We start from the raw sequence: 13,592 nt of genomic DNA, 5'->3' as shown, positions 1-13,592 counted from the left end.
TGAGCTTGTAGGAAACTCACGCAAGTTATATTAATTTCATTAGAAGAAAAAGTACAGCAAGTTTCAATAATTTTTTCTTTTAAAATGACAGGAAGCAAACAGGCTTCATTATAGTCAATAGAGTCCATCTGATGGCGTTTCAGATCCCATTTTCTACAGGAGTTCCTTTTTTTTAAAATCTTTATTTCTTTTTACCTGTACAGAAAAATAGAACCCCATATGCCAATGTGAACAGGCTACAGAAAGTGTTTATATATTGGATCTTCCTAAAGGCTTCCACACACATTTTGTGTATGGTGTCTCCCAACTCTCCACCCACAGATGATGTTGGTCCATTTCAAGGGATTGTGTCATCAAAAAATGACCTACTATTTAAATCAAGTTACGTTGTTAATGTATTGTTTTTAATTGGCTATGTCACAGAGTGGACCCCTTCACTAGAGCTCCGACGCGTTTCGCTGGTGCTCAGAAGAGGAGTGTGGTGGGGTGTTTTGCGATCCTGTAGCCGGGTACCAGATTAGTTGCCGTCATAGTCACATGAATGGATCTGCTCTATGACATATTAAGAAGGATTACGAATATAAAAAGTGATACTAATCACTAGAGTTGAGCGACTTTTGGTTTTTTAGGGTCGCGTTTCGTTTCGTGAAACCCGACTTTTCCAAAAGTCGGGTCGAGCAAGATCGTCCGATTATAGGGAAAAGTCGGGGTCGTCCCGAAACACGAAACCCAATGTAAGTCAATGGGGAATAAAAGTCGGCAGTGAGAGGAGAACAGGAAACACACCTACAGTGCCCATTTGAATGCCAAAAGCATCAATTCTTCTTACTTAAGCTTGTCAACCTTAATTAACTTCATAATACAAGTTACGCACTGAAAAATGGGGGTTATTTGGCTAAAGTTGTGGGGGGGGAGGGCTGGCTGCAGGTTTTCATGTGCCCTGGGCGAAAGAGCGCCCCTTTAACACATACCACAACTCATCATGCTCCGATACGGCAGAGAAATAGCGGTATAGTACAATGAAAAATACCTCACTTTTTACATCTCATGACGAGGCCCATCTATTTCTCCATACAGAATCATTGGTCCCATATAATGTTTGAAACAGTATATGATGAGCTCCACATAATGCTACATTATATGTTGGTCCCCATGGATGAAGCTCCACTGTCTTATGGGCCCAAATAATGCTCCAAACATAATGGGCCCCATTTCTAATGCTCTAGTGTATAATGGGCCATGTAAATGCTGCTCCAGTGTCTGATGTCCACCTTTGGAATGTTCCAGTGTATGGTGGGCCCCATCTATCATTCTCCAGAGTATAGTGCTCCCCAAAAATTGCTGTCCCAACATTGAAAACAATCAAATAAGTCTCCTCGCTAGGGAATCCCTGTACTTGTCTGGATTCCTCGTCGTCCCCATCTTCCATCTCACTGCACAGTATTTCAACTTTGCAAGTGCTGTGATCCTGAGCAAGCAGGGGGGGGCCCACTCGTTGGCGACGGCACTGGCACAGGGCCCCTGATAGTACGGTGGTGTGTCTGATGGCGGGTGGGCCGAACCTGCACTTTCATCTGCAGCTTCCTCTTTGTCACCGTGTAAGGCTGGTTTCACATTTGCGTTTTTTAGCGCTGAAAAAAAACGCACATGTGCGCATGCGTTTTTTCCCCTATATTTAACATGGGTGCGCATACCTGCGCGCTTGTAAGCGCATGTATGCGATTTTCATGCGCTGCGTTTTTTTGGGGATTGCGTTTGTATTTTCCAGACGCAGCATGTTGCATTTTTTGGCCCTGCAAAAAAGCGCATGCGCACATATGCGCACGTTTTGCGCTAAAAATGGCCATTATAGCCTATGGATGCGCATATGTGCGCACTGGCATGCTCATGTATGCTTTTTTTGCATATGCGTTTTTTTTTTTAACCATGGAATTTAGGGGTTTGGGTTAGAGTTAGGGTTAGTTAAGGGGGGTTAGGGTTAGGGTCAGGGTCAGGGTTAGGGTTGGGGTTTGGGTCAGGGTTAGGGTTAAGTATGGTTTGGTTAAGGGTTAGGGTCAGGATTAGGGTTAAGTATGGTTTTGTTAAGGGTTAGGGTTAGGGTCAGGGTTAGGGTCAGGGTTAGGGTTAGGGTCAGGGTAGGGTTAAGTATGGTTTTGTTAAGGATTAGGGTCAGGGTTAGGGTCAGGATTAGGGTTAAGTATGGTTTGGTTAAGGGTTAGGGTCAGGGTTAGGGTTAGGGTTAGGGTCAGGGTTAGGGTTAGGGTTAGGGTCAGGGTTAGGGTTAAGTATGGTTTTGTTAAGGGTTAGGGTCAGGGTTAGGGTTAAGTATGGTTTTGTTAAGGGTTAGGGTCAGGGTTAGGGTCAGGATTAGGGTTAAGTATGGTTTTGTTAAGGGTCAGGGTTAGGGTTAGGGTTAGGGTTAGGGTCAGGGTTAGGGTTAAGTATGGTTTTGTTAAGGGTTAGGGTCAGGGTTAGGGTTAGGGTTACGGTCAGGGTCAGGGTTAGGGTTAGGGTTAGGGTTAGGGTCAGGGTTAGGGTTAGGGTTAGTTAGGGTTTAGGGTTTGGGTTAGGGTTAAGTATGATTTGGTTAAGGGTTAGGGTCAGGGTTAGGGTTAGGGTTAGGGTCAGGGTTAGGGTTAGGGTCAGGGTTAGGGTTAGTAAAGTCATGGTTTGGGTAGTGTGAGGGGCCACCTAAAAATGTTGGAAAAAAACGCAAACGCGGTAAAAACGCACTAAAAACGCATACAAACGCATAAAAACGCTGCGTTTTTTTCATGCATGCTCATAAAAATGCTTGAAAAAAACGCAGCAGTTGTATGCTTTTGTATGCGTTTTTTCAATGCGTTTTTTTGCGGGAAAAACGCGCTGCAAAAAAAAGCAAGTGTGAAACTAGCCTAAGATGGAACTGTATATGGGAAGGGTAACCTGAGTTTCATCAGGGTCAGATTCAGGTCGTGTAGCGTGCGAGGGGAATGTAGTGGTCTGGGTCAATGTACCAGCAGATTCATCGAGCAGTGGCTGGGCATCAGTGCACTTGTGTCGCCCCCAGGAGTACGGTCGCCACAGTGGCATTACCTTCTTCCTAGGGAGTGTGATGTCATGCTTGGGAGCAACGATGGATCTCTCTAGCAGGTTAACTGATTGGGCGGCGTTATTCCCACGAGTCATGACCCTCCAAACAGCGTTCATGAAGGCAAAGTGTTTGTTTTACGTGGGCAGTGTGGTTGCAAAGCTGAACCTTAAAGGAATGTCCAGAAGGGCACCACCAGGAGTGGAGCCTACGGTTAAATTCGACTCCACCTGGGAAACCTCAACCATGCCAGCTACAGAACAGATGCACACATTGCAAGCTTAATTCCGTTAACGAACGAGACTCCGTCATGCCCCGCGGTCCGAGTCCGGCTTACTAGAGGGACACGTGAGGCTCTGGCACATGAGATTGGCCAATAACTGGTGTGTCATGCCCTTACATGTCCGTGGCTGCATGTGCGCTACACTGAAAAGGCCAGCGTTTGTCGCTTACAGGTGCAGATAACCCGCTGAACAACGTTAGTGATGGGGATCACTGATTACAATTATTACCCGCGAACAATGATTTCCCAGTAAGTGCAGGTCAACCGCAGTTCCGGAATTAGGCCTAACCGTCATTCCTGAAAAAATGAAAAACTTGCGTATGCAACCACAGGTGCTGTAGCTTGCTTAACAGCTCGCCAGCCGTTCTCACGCCCAGTATGGATTACACGTGATTGCACAAAGGTTAGAAAGGGTACCGTATCCCCGGATAACATGTATGGATAGCGTACACATTCAAAATATATGTCTCAGGAGGCAGGCTCAGACGGTGTTAAGCCCAGTATGGATTGCACGTGATTGCACAAAGGTTAGAAAGGGTACCGTATCCCCGGATAACATGTATGGATAGCGTACACATTCAAAATATATGTCTCAGGAGGCAGGCTCAGACGGTGTTAGGCCCAGTATGGATTGCACGTGATTGCACAAAGGTTAGAAAGGGTACCGTATCCCCGCATAACATGTATGGATAGCGTACACATTCAAAATATATGTCCCAGGAGGCAGGCTCAGATGGTGTTAGGCCCAGTATGGATTGCACGTGATTGCACAAAGGTTAGAAAGGGTACCGTTTCCCCGGATAACATGTATGGATAGCGTACACATTCAAAATATGTCTCAGGAGGCAGGCTCAGACGGTGTCAGGCACAGTATGGATTTGACGGCCCAGACTACACAGCGGAGGAGCAGGGAGAGGTAAAGATTGCAAATGCTGGGGCCCTGCCCAAGCAAGGGGGGCCCACTCGTGGGCGTCGGTTCTGCCACTGGGCCCCTCATAGTACGGCGGTGTGTCTGACGGCGGGTGTGCACCACCACCGTCAGAGACACTTGATTGCACTATGAAGGACCCTGTACCAGTGCCCGCGCCCAAGAGTCGGCCTACCCACCTGTCCAGGGCAACGGCACTCGCACGGTGTCGTGCGCTAGGTGGTGACCCCGGCCATGGAGGGGGAGGCAGCACAGTTAGGGAGTTTTAGAAAGTGGCATATGTTGATGTTGAACATTCAGCTGATGCAAAAGGTGAAATAGGTCAAGTTCCAGGAAGAGGTGGACCAAAGCAAGCCATTTTTCTGTCACCCTATGTGTCATCAGAGGAAGGTGGGACAAAATCCTTGGAAACCCATGCGTGGTTCATTTTAATGAAGGTTAGATCATCCACATTTTGGGTTGACAGACGGGTCCTTTTTTCTGTCAGGATTGATCCAGCTGCACTGAAGACTCTTTCCGATAGCACACTTGCAGCTGGGCAAGCGAGCTCCTGTAAGGCATATTGTGCCAATTCAGGCCAGGTGTCCAGTTTAGCGGCCCAATAGTCAAAGGGGAATGACCTGTGTGGGAGAACATCGATATGGGAGGAAAAGTAGTTTGTAACCATAGTTGACAACTGCTGTCTCCTGTCACTTTCCATCGATGCAGTATTACCAGTTGTGTGAGCGGTACTTGAAAAATCAGTCCACAACATTGTCATGAAACCCCTGTCTCCAACGCCACTTCTGCTGTGTGCACCACGAACTCCTCTGCCAAGCTGCCCCCGGCCCGTACGGCTCGTGTGAGAACCATCACCGCTGCTGTGTGCTGGGAATGCCTCAAGCAACCGATTTACCAGAGTTGCTTGTTTATTAGCCAATATTAGGTCAAGGTTCTCCTGTGGCATGATGTTTTGTAATTTGCCTTTATAGCGTGGATCCAGGATGCTGGCCAACCTGTAGTCGTCATCGTTCATCATTTTGGCAATGCGTGGGTCCCTTTTTAGGATCTGCAAGGCATAATCTGACATGTGGGCCAATGTTCCCGGTGTCAATGATGCACTGCGAGTGCTGGTTGGAGGAGCACTTTCTGGCAAATCCACATCCCTCCAGTCACACACAAACCCTGTACCAGACCTTGCCACGCCAACATTTTCACTTGCCCCACGAGATGCATCCTCCTCCCCTAAGTAATCATCCCCATCATCCTCCTCCTCCTCCTCCTCCTCTTCCTCCACCTCGTCCAGGAGAGGTCCCTGAGCAGACAATGGCTGAATGTCATCAAGGATTCCCTCCTCCTCTTCCTCCTCATCAACATTGGCTGCAGACGCCTGCTCCTTAAGGTGCATCAAAGTTTGCATGAGCAGACACATAAGTGGGATGCTCATGCTTAGGATGGCGTCGTCTGCGCTTACCAGCCGTGTGCATTCCTCAAAACACTGAAGGACTTTACAGAGGTCTTTCAGCTTCGACCACTGCACACCTGTCAACTCCATGTCTGCTCTCAAAGTGCCTGGCCGTGTATCCTCCCACAAATGCATTATGGCCTGCCTCTGCTCGCACAGCCGCTCCACCATGTGCAGGGTGGAGTTCCACCTTGTTGCAATGTCGATAATGAGGCGGTGGTTGGGAAGGTGGAGCAATCGCTGCAGCTTCTGCATACGAACGGAGTGTACAGACGACCGGCGGATGTGCGCGCACAGTCTTCGCACCTTCTGGAGCAGGGCTGTTAACTCCGGATAATTTTTGAGGAAGCACTGCACCACCAGGTTCAAGGTGTGAGCCAAGCAAGGTATATGGCTGAGTTTTGAAAGGGCTATGGCTGCCACAAAATTACGGCCGTTATCACTAACTACCTTGCCTGCCTCAAGATGTACACTGCCCAGCCATGACTCAGTTTGTCGCTTCAAGTACTCGGCCAGCACCTCGGCGGTGTGTCTGTTGCCCAAACACATCATCTGCAACACAGCCTGCTGACGCTTTCCACTAGCTGCTCGATAGGGGGACACATCGTGTGCAACAGTGGCAGCTGCAGATGGAGTGCTCGTACGACTGCGCTCTGTGGACGAGCTTTCGCTTATGGAGGAGGAGGAGGAGGAGGAGGGTCGAACGCCTACAGTCAACTGTTTCCTATACCGTGGGCTAGGCAGCACTGTCCCACCACCGCTGTCCCCTGTGGACCCTGCATCCACCACATTAACCCAGTGTGTGCAGTGATGGACACGTAATGGCCCTGGCCATGCCGACTGGACCATGCATCAGTTGTGAGGTGCACCTTTCTGCTCACTGACTGCTTGAGTGCATGGACAATGCGGTCTTTCACATGATGGTGGAGGGCTGGGATGGCTTTGCGAGAGAAGAAGTGGCGACTGGGTAGGTCATAGCGTGGTACTGCATAGGCCATGAGTTCGCGGAAAGCTGTGCTTTCCACCAACCGAAAGGGCATCATCTCAAATGAGATTAGTTTGGCAATGTGGGCGTTCAAACCCAGTGTACGCGGATGAGAGACTGAGTACTATCTTGACCTACTCATAGTGTCTGGGAGGGTGAGCTGGACTTGAGAGCTGCATATGGTGGAAGTAGCGGTGGACAGGGCAGACTGAGAGAGGGTTGATGATGGTGATGGAGTTGGTGTTCTTTCTGATGGCCTAGAATCAGTCTTTCGTTGATATAACAGTGGGATTCCCTGACTGCTGTGGCCTTGCAACGACACCTCAACATTTGCTGCTGTGCTAACCGGTGGGCTTACAGTGGGGGAAACAATGTAGCGTTGCTGACTACCTTCGTTGTGATCAGTTGCACATGTGGCACTTGAGGTTTGGTGTTGTGTCCACGCTTGCAAGTGCGTGCTGGTTAAATGTCTAAGCATGCAACTGGTATTCAAATTTTTCAGATTTTTCCCTCGGCTAAAGGTCTTTGCGCACTTCTTACAGATAACCTTGGCCTGATCATGAGGATTTTGTTCAAAAAAGTGCCACACTGCACTCTTCCTACTTTGGCAGACATTTTGCGGCCTAGCACGCTGTGATCTTTTGACCCTCTGGCAAGCTGTCCAGCAACTCTTTTGATGTTTGGAACCTGTCTTTGGAGTGCTCCGGGCCTGCCAGATAACAGCTGTTGCGATGTCGATGTCTGCTGTGGATGCTCCTCATCTGAGCTATTGGAAGCAGCACCCTCTTCCCCCAATGGATGCCAATCTGGGTCAACAACTGGGTCATCCATCACCTCCTCTTCTATGTCATGTGCACCTTCCTCTGTGTCACCGTGTATGGTGGTATAGTGTGCTGGAAGGGGCACCTGAGTCTCATCAGGGTCAGAATCTGGCTCTGTACACTGCGAGGACAATGTAGTGCTCTGAGTGAATGTACCAGCAGAATCATCCATCAGCGGCTGTGCATCAGTGCACTCCATGTCAGATTCATCTTGGCCTGGGTAATTCACCATTTCACTTGATAATCCAGGCATGGTATGTGAAAACAGCTCCATGGAGTAATCAGTAGTATGGCCTGCATCATCCTTCAATCTTGGTTGGGGTGAAGGACACAAGGAAAGGTGTGGTTCATGAACATGAGCCTCCAATGACGACTCAGTGCTTTTACTTTTTACAACGGAAGAAGAGGAGGCGATAGAGCTGGAGGCTGAGTCAGCAATGTAAGACAAAACTTTTTCCTGATGCTCTGGCTTTAAAAGCGGTTTGCCAACTCCTAGAAAACTAAGCGTTCGAGGCCTTATGTAGCCAGACGATGACGCAGGCTCAACACCTCCTGCATTCGGTCCTATTTTGCTCTTGCCACTACCATCAGATCCACCACCAACACCATCATTACCAGCTGCCAACCCCCGCCCAATTCCACGGCCTCTTCCACCAGCCTTCCTCATTTTTGGTAGAAATGTAGACAAAATCCAACAAACTATATAGTAATGTAAAACAAGGTACAAGGTGTCTATAGGACAGGGGAGTTTTTAGAATTTCTGCACACACTTTTGGACAGTGGACACTTTTGGATTGTGTGAGGCCCAATGAATATCTGAGATATGACAGTGACAGGCTCGATGGCACAGCTGTGACAAAAGTGACTAGAGGATAAGGGAGATTGGATTGCTTTTAAAAAAGCAGTTTGCAGAGCAGTGGGTAAACAGCAATGCCAGCCTGTCAGGAAGCCTTAAAAGGCAGCCCAACAACCAACACCACTGATACACCACAATGTAGCCTCCCCTTGCACTGCACACACAGTGACTGGTGTGTTGTGCAGGCCAAATTGCTAGCAGCAGAAGCAGTTTTTTTTTCTTCTCAGCAGGACAAAAAAAAAAAATTGGAATTGCTTTTAAAAAAGCAGTTTGCGGAGAAGTGGGTAAACAGCAATGCAGGAATGTCAGGAAGCCTTAGAAGGCAGCCCAACAACCAACACCACTGATACACCACTATATAGCCTCCCCTTGCACTGCACACACAGTGACTGGTGTGTTGTGCAGGCCAAATCGCTAGCAGCAGAAGCAGTTTTTTTGTCTTCCCTGCCTAACGCTCTCCCTACAGAATCAGCAGCAACCTCTCCCTATACTGAGATCGGCAGAAGTAAGATGGCGGTCGGCGTGCACGCCCTTTTATACCCCCTGTGACGCCCACCAAAGCAAGCCAATCACTTGCATGCCCTTCTGAAAGATGGTGGTGACCCCTGCCTATGTCATCACGTTGCCCACAGTGTCCGTGGATCCTGATTGGCTGAAAAAGAGCGCAAAACAAACTTTTGAAACGCGACTTTGGCACGTAAGTCGCCGACCTCGTGGCCGACCTCATCCTAGGGTCGGGTTTCGTTTCATGAAACCCGACTTTTGAAATTTTTGACCCATTTCGCTCAACTCTACTAATCACCTCCTTCACACTGTGTCTGGTGAGACCTTCCTTTTCTGTCATTTGCCTGTCCATGGAAATAGACTGTATTGTGGTGATGATGTCTGGTGGTCATAGGCTTTAGATACCACCACTCAGCTAAATCACTACTGTGGGGAAGATGACTTGATGGACAGACTTGACTGGAAGTAGGAGGGGACGATGTGTGCACTACAGACGGGGATTGGTAATGTCTGAAAGATAACAGCAGGGAAAGACAGAAAAGGGAGTGCAGCATCGAAATTTGACCATAAGATGGCAGGGGGGAGTGTAGTTCAGGGCTTAACATCAACTTACGGCTATAGAAACTGCTTAGTCATGGGGGGCGGGGAGATAGTAACCCAGGAGGGGAATTTCCAGTGAGAGAGGGGATAAATAGGACTGGTTGGGGTTCCAGAGAGGCTAATCCCAGGAGGAGCTCAACAGAGGAGGACTCGGGGCAGAAGTTGGAGAACGGTAAAGAGCTCGACCAGGGGACTGATGAGAAGACAGTCGGTGGGGGTGGCCCTGACAGCGGACCGCAGGACAGACGAGGCCCCGGGGGTACCGATTGGATGACGACTTCGGGCAGGTGAAGCGCTGGCGGTAGATTGGTCTAGGACAGCCCCAGCGAAAGATCCGTGAGGGACGTCATCACGACTGAAGGAAAGGTGAAGGTACCCGGGCCTGGAAGCGGAGAGCTGTAAACGTGCTGCGGTGAATGGCTATGGTCGTCAGGAGGACGGCCAATAAACACGGACCTGTTACAATTGGAATCTGCCTCCGTCTCATCTTTGCATCGTCCGGTCGTGGTAAGCAGTGGACCACCCTCCCAGTCCCGGCCCCTACCACAAAACCACATATACTACATCTCTGGGACATATACCCTGTCGTTACACCGCTTTGTGGTTTGTGCGAATTTTGTTGTTTTAATCGTTTCCATAAAAATTATTTTTTAGCCCACTCCCTATATCGTTATTTTCTAAAACTACACACACACACAGAGTGAGACCTGTCAATTCACGGCTGTGGGCGGGGATAGACGCCATGGACCCACCTTTCCAACTAGTCTCCAGTGCATCTAGGTCAATCGGCATGACACCATTAGTCCAGTCCTGTCAACAGGAGGAGAAACCATTGCTCTATTGCAGTGTTCCCCAACTCCGCTCAAGAGCCACCAATAGGTCATGTTTCCACGATTCCCTTATTATTGCCTGGGTGATATTTGCATCATCTGCACAGGGAATAATTCCATCCCCAATGCAATACTAAGGGAAACCTGAAAACCTCACCTGTTGGTGGCTCTTGAGGTTGTTGGGGGTTGGGGAACACTGCTCTATTGACAGGCAGCTAAATCTACGGCAGGAGCCGTCAATGACTGGTGCTGGGTACAACAGACAGGTAATTGTCTCTGTTAGCAAATACATGCCTGTTATTGCTTAGGCACTTTGTCTTTTTAAGTCCCAGATATTTCCCTTAAGAATTGTTGTAATTTTTGCAGTTGGGTGTGTTATGGTCTGTAACTCCATATTTAACCTTTTTTAAAAAAACAAGTAATTATACCATTGTGGCGCCACAAGGAGCATGGTCGCCACAGTGGCATTGCCTTCCTCCTAGGAAGCGTGATGTCATGCTTGGAAGCAATGAAGGATCTCTCTAGCAGTTTATCACAACAGTTTCCATTCCAGGTCAGCAGAGGGAGCTCTGAACCAAAACTGGGGGAGGAGCTACTCTCTGGGGGCCAGGAGGGAAAATTAGAGGGAGTTCTTGTGAGGTGGGCAACGTGTGTGGACGTGAGGAGAGGAGCTGAAAGATTGAGCAGAGTTCAGAGCTCACTTCTAGCTATAGCGCATGATCTGGAGCCCGGTCTCCAAGGTTGTATGGATACTGATGGTCCTGCAACAGAAACCGGAGGAATAGGAAGCTGTAAATGCTCTATTCCCACATAAGACTCGGAGGCACCACAGTGACGTGTGAGCCAGGGAAGGAAGGCTACAGCTGTCTGCCATACGAGGGAGTTCTAAAGAGAATAAGCAAGTGGACCTTCAGTGTAACACAGTACTGCAAGTACCTAAAAATAAGCGCTAAGAAGGAGACTACACAACCCATCTGCACAGAGAGATTCCTAAATTGCTTCTAGGCTAGCCAGCTCCTGTGCCATCTGTAATCTGGACCCTGGACTGCATTTGCCAAGCAAAGTAAAGGTAAAGAAACTGCACCCTGTTGTGTCCTTGCCTTCTTCCTGCAACCCCCTCAGCACTGCTACATCTCTGTGCCTGACACTGCACCCTCTACGTCTCTCCCCTATCTCTTCACCTACACTGCCCTGGGACTACTGCCCTACCTGTGGAGGGCCACAACATCATTGCTGCACCACACCATCTGTCCCAGAGGATCTGTCTGCAGCGTCGGCTTAACATCTTCATTGCCTAACACCACAGGTGGCGTCACGAATCATTCACTCATAAACTTTAATCCATCACTTAACCCCTTTTACATGGGTGCCCAGGGCCACCGACCGGGTCACTGCTGCTGTGACATTCCCCTTTGAGAGACCGACCCGGTACCGAGTACCGACCCACCATTAATTCGACTTCACTGCACATCTATGCAGATTTGAAATGGCCGTTACACAAAACCTCGGCATTATGTGACCGTATGAGCCACAACAAAATAAATCATTCTTTTTACAAACTCACTATTAATACACTTACACGCCAGTGAAGGTTATAAAAACCATTGACTGTTTGTGATTGATGTAGTACGCACCTAAAATGGATTTTGCAATAGTGATAAAGTTTCCTTACTTGGCAGAGACCAAGATGAATAAATGACAATAAATAAAAGAACAGGAAGTGTATGTTCTAAAAGATCTGCAGGGTGATGGCCAAGGCAGTAGTCTGTGGCCTCTGGGCCATCACCCGCTGTCCGTGAGTGACAGGTCTCGGCCTATACGCACATGGATAGGATTTGGGATGCATGTATCCGCTGTTGGGTTCACTTTACACTTGTCCTGTGATTTAGGAATGAAAGTGTAAATGACATTTCAGAAGAACTTGCAGCAGAGTGACTGTGTCTACCTCTATATTCCCCCCCCTTCCTTCCTCCCTCCTCATAGAAGATGACAGTTGGTGCTCATAAGATTCTATATCAGTAATGTGAAAAATCTGTCTTTGCTGAGTACAGAATTTACTCAGTAATTGAGAATTTTAGGAATAAAGTCCAGGAGGAGAAAGAATCATAATCTTGTAATCTATGTATATAAAACTGAATGTATGGCCAACCAATCAAGAAACATCTTTCATTTCACCAGAGCTGTTTAAAAGAAGCTGTGCTGTGATTGGTTGCTATGAGCAACAGTTTTCCCACTCCACAACACCTCAGCAGACACTGACATGGTGGGAGAAATCTAGCAACCCTGGAAACATAAGCTCCCAGCCATTGTCTGTCCCCCAGAAAGGAGCAGAGAGCACATGACAGAAATGAATCACCCCCTCCCTGTCCATATACCCATCACACATCATCCCATAGGCACATCTTCCCTCTTAAAGGGATCTTCAGTATGGAAGTTAGGGCAAATCCCTCAGTGCTCTGAATCTGACCCCAGGCTTCTATTAAAGGGATCATTGGTTTGGAAGTCAGGGCAAATCCACCCAGCGCTTTGGTTTTGACCACAGGCCTCTCTTAAAGGGATCCCCGGTATGGAAGTTAGGACCGTTCCACTCAGCTCTGTGATTCTGACCCCAGGGTCTCTAAAAGAGATTATTGGTATGGAAGTTAGGGCAAATCCGCTAAGCGTTCTGGTACTGACCCCAGGCCCCTCTTAAAGGGATCCCTGGTACGGAAGTGAGTGCAAATCCACTCTGCGCTTTGGTACTGACCCCAGTGCTCTCTTACGGGGATCTCCGGTATGGAAGTTAGGGCAAATCCCTCAGCGCTCTGATTCTGACCCCAGAATTCTATTAAATGGATCCCCAGTATGGAAGTGAGGGCAAATCCACTCTGTGCTTTGGTACTGACCCCAGTCCTCTCTTACAGGGATCTCCGGTATGGAAGTTAGGGCAAATCCCTCAGCGCTCTGATTCCTACCCCAGGCTTCTATTAAAGGGATCATTGGTATGAAAGTCAGGGCAAATCCACCTAGTGCTCTGGTGCTGACGCCAGGCCTCTCTTAAAGGGATCCCCGATATAGAAGCTAGGACCATTCCATTCAGTGCTGTGGTTATGACCCCAGGCTGACGAGATGATGTAGGATATTGGGGGTAGTAGTCTGCTGGCTCTGACGGGATGATGTGGGATATTATGGGTAGTAGTCCAGTGGCTCTGGCTGACAGGATGATGTGGGATATTAGTGGTAGTAGTCCAGTAGCTCTGGCTGACAGGATGATGTGGGATATTAGGGTTAG

At 48.5% G+C, this 13,592-nt stretch overlaps 1 protein-coding gene across 1 annotated transcript in view; it reads left to right on the top strand.

Annotated features, from left to right (window-relative positions):
- TRPM6 (transient receptor potential cation channel subfamily M member 6) overlaps positions 1-13,592 on the top strand; it is a 278,440-nt gene that overhangs the window by 32,809 nt on the left and 232,039 nt on the right. The gene's annotated exons all lie outside the window — the stretch shown is intronic.

Source organism: Dendrobates tinctorius, unplaced genomic scaffold (assembly GCF_039654945.1).
Source record: "Dendrobates tinctorius isolate UK_male_01 unplaced genomic scaffold, ASM3965494v1 ptg000134l, whole genome shotgun sequence".
Lineage (NCBI taxonomy): Eukaryota > Metazoa > Chordata > Amphibia > Anura > Dendrobatidae > Dendrobates > Dendrobates tinctorius.
The sequence above is the reverse complement of the archived record's forward strand: the minus strand, read 5'-3'. Positions and strand labels throughout refer to the sequence as shown.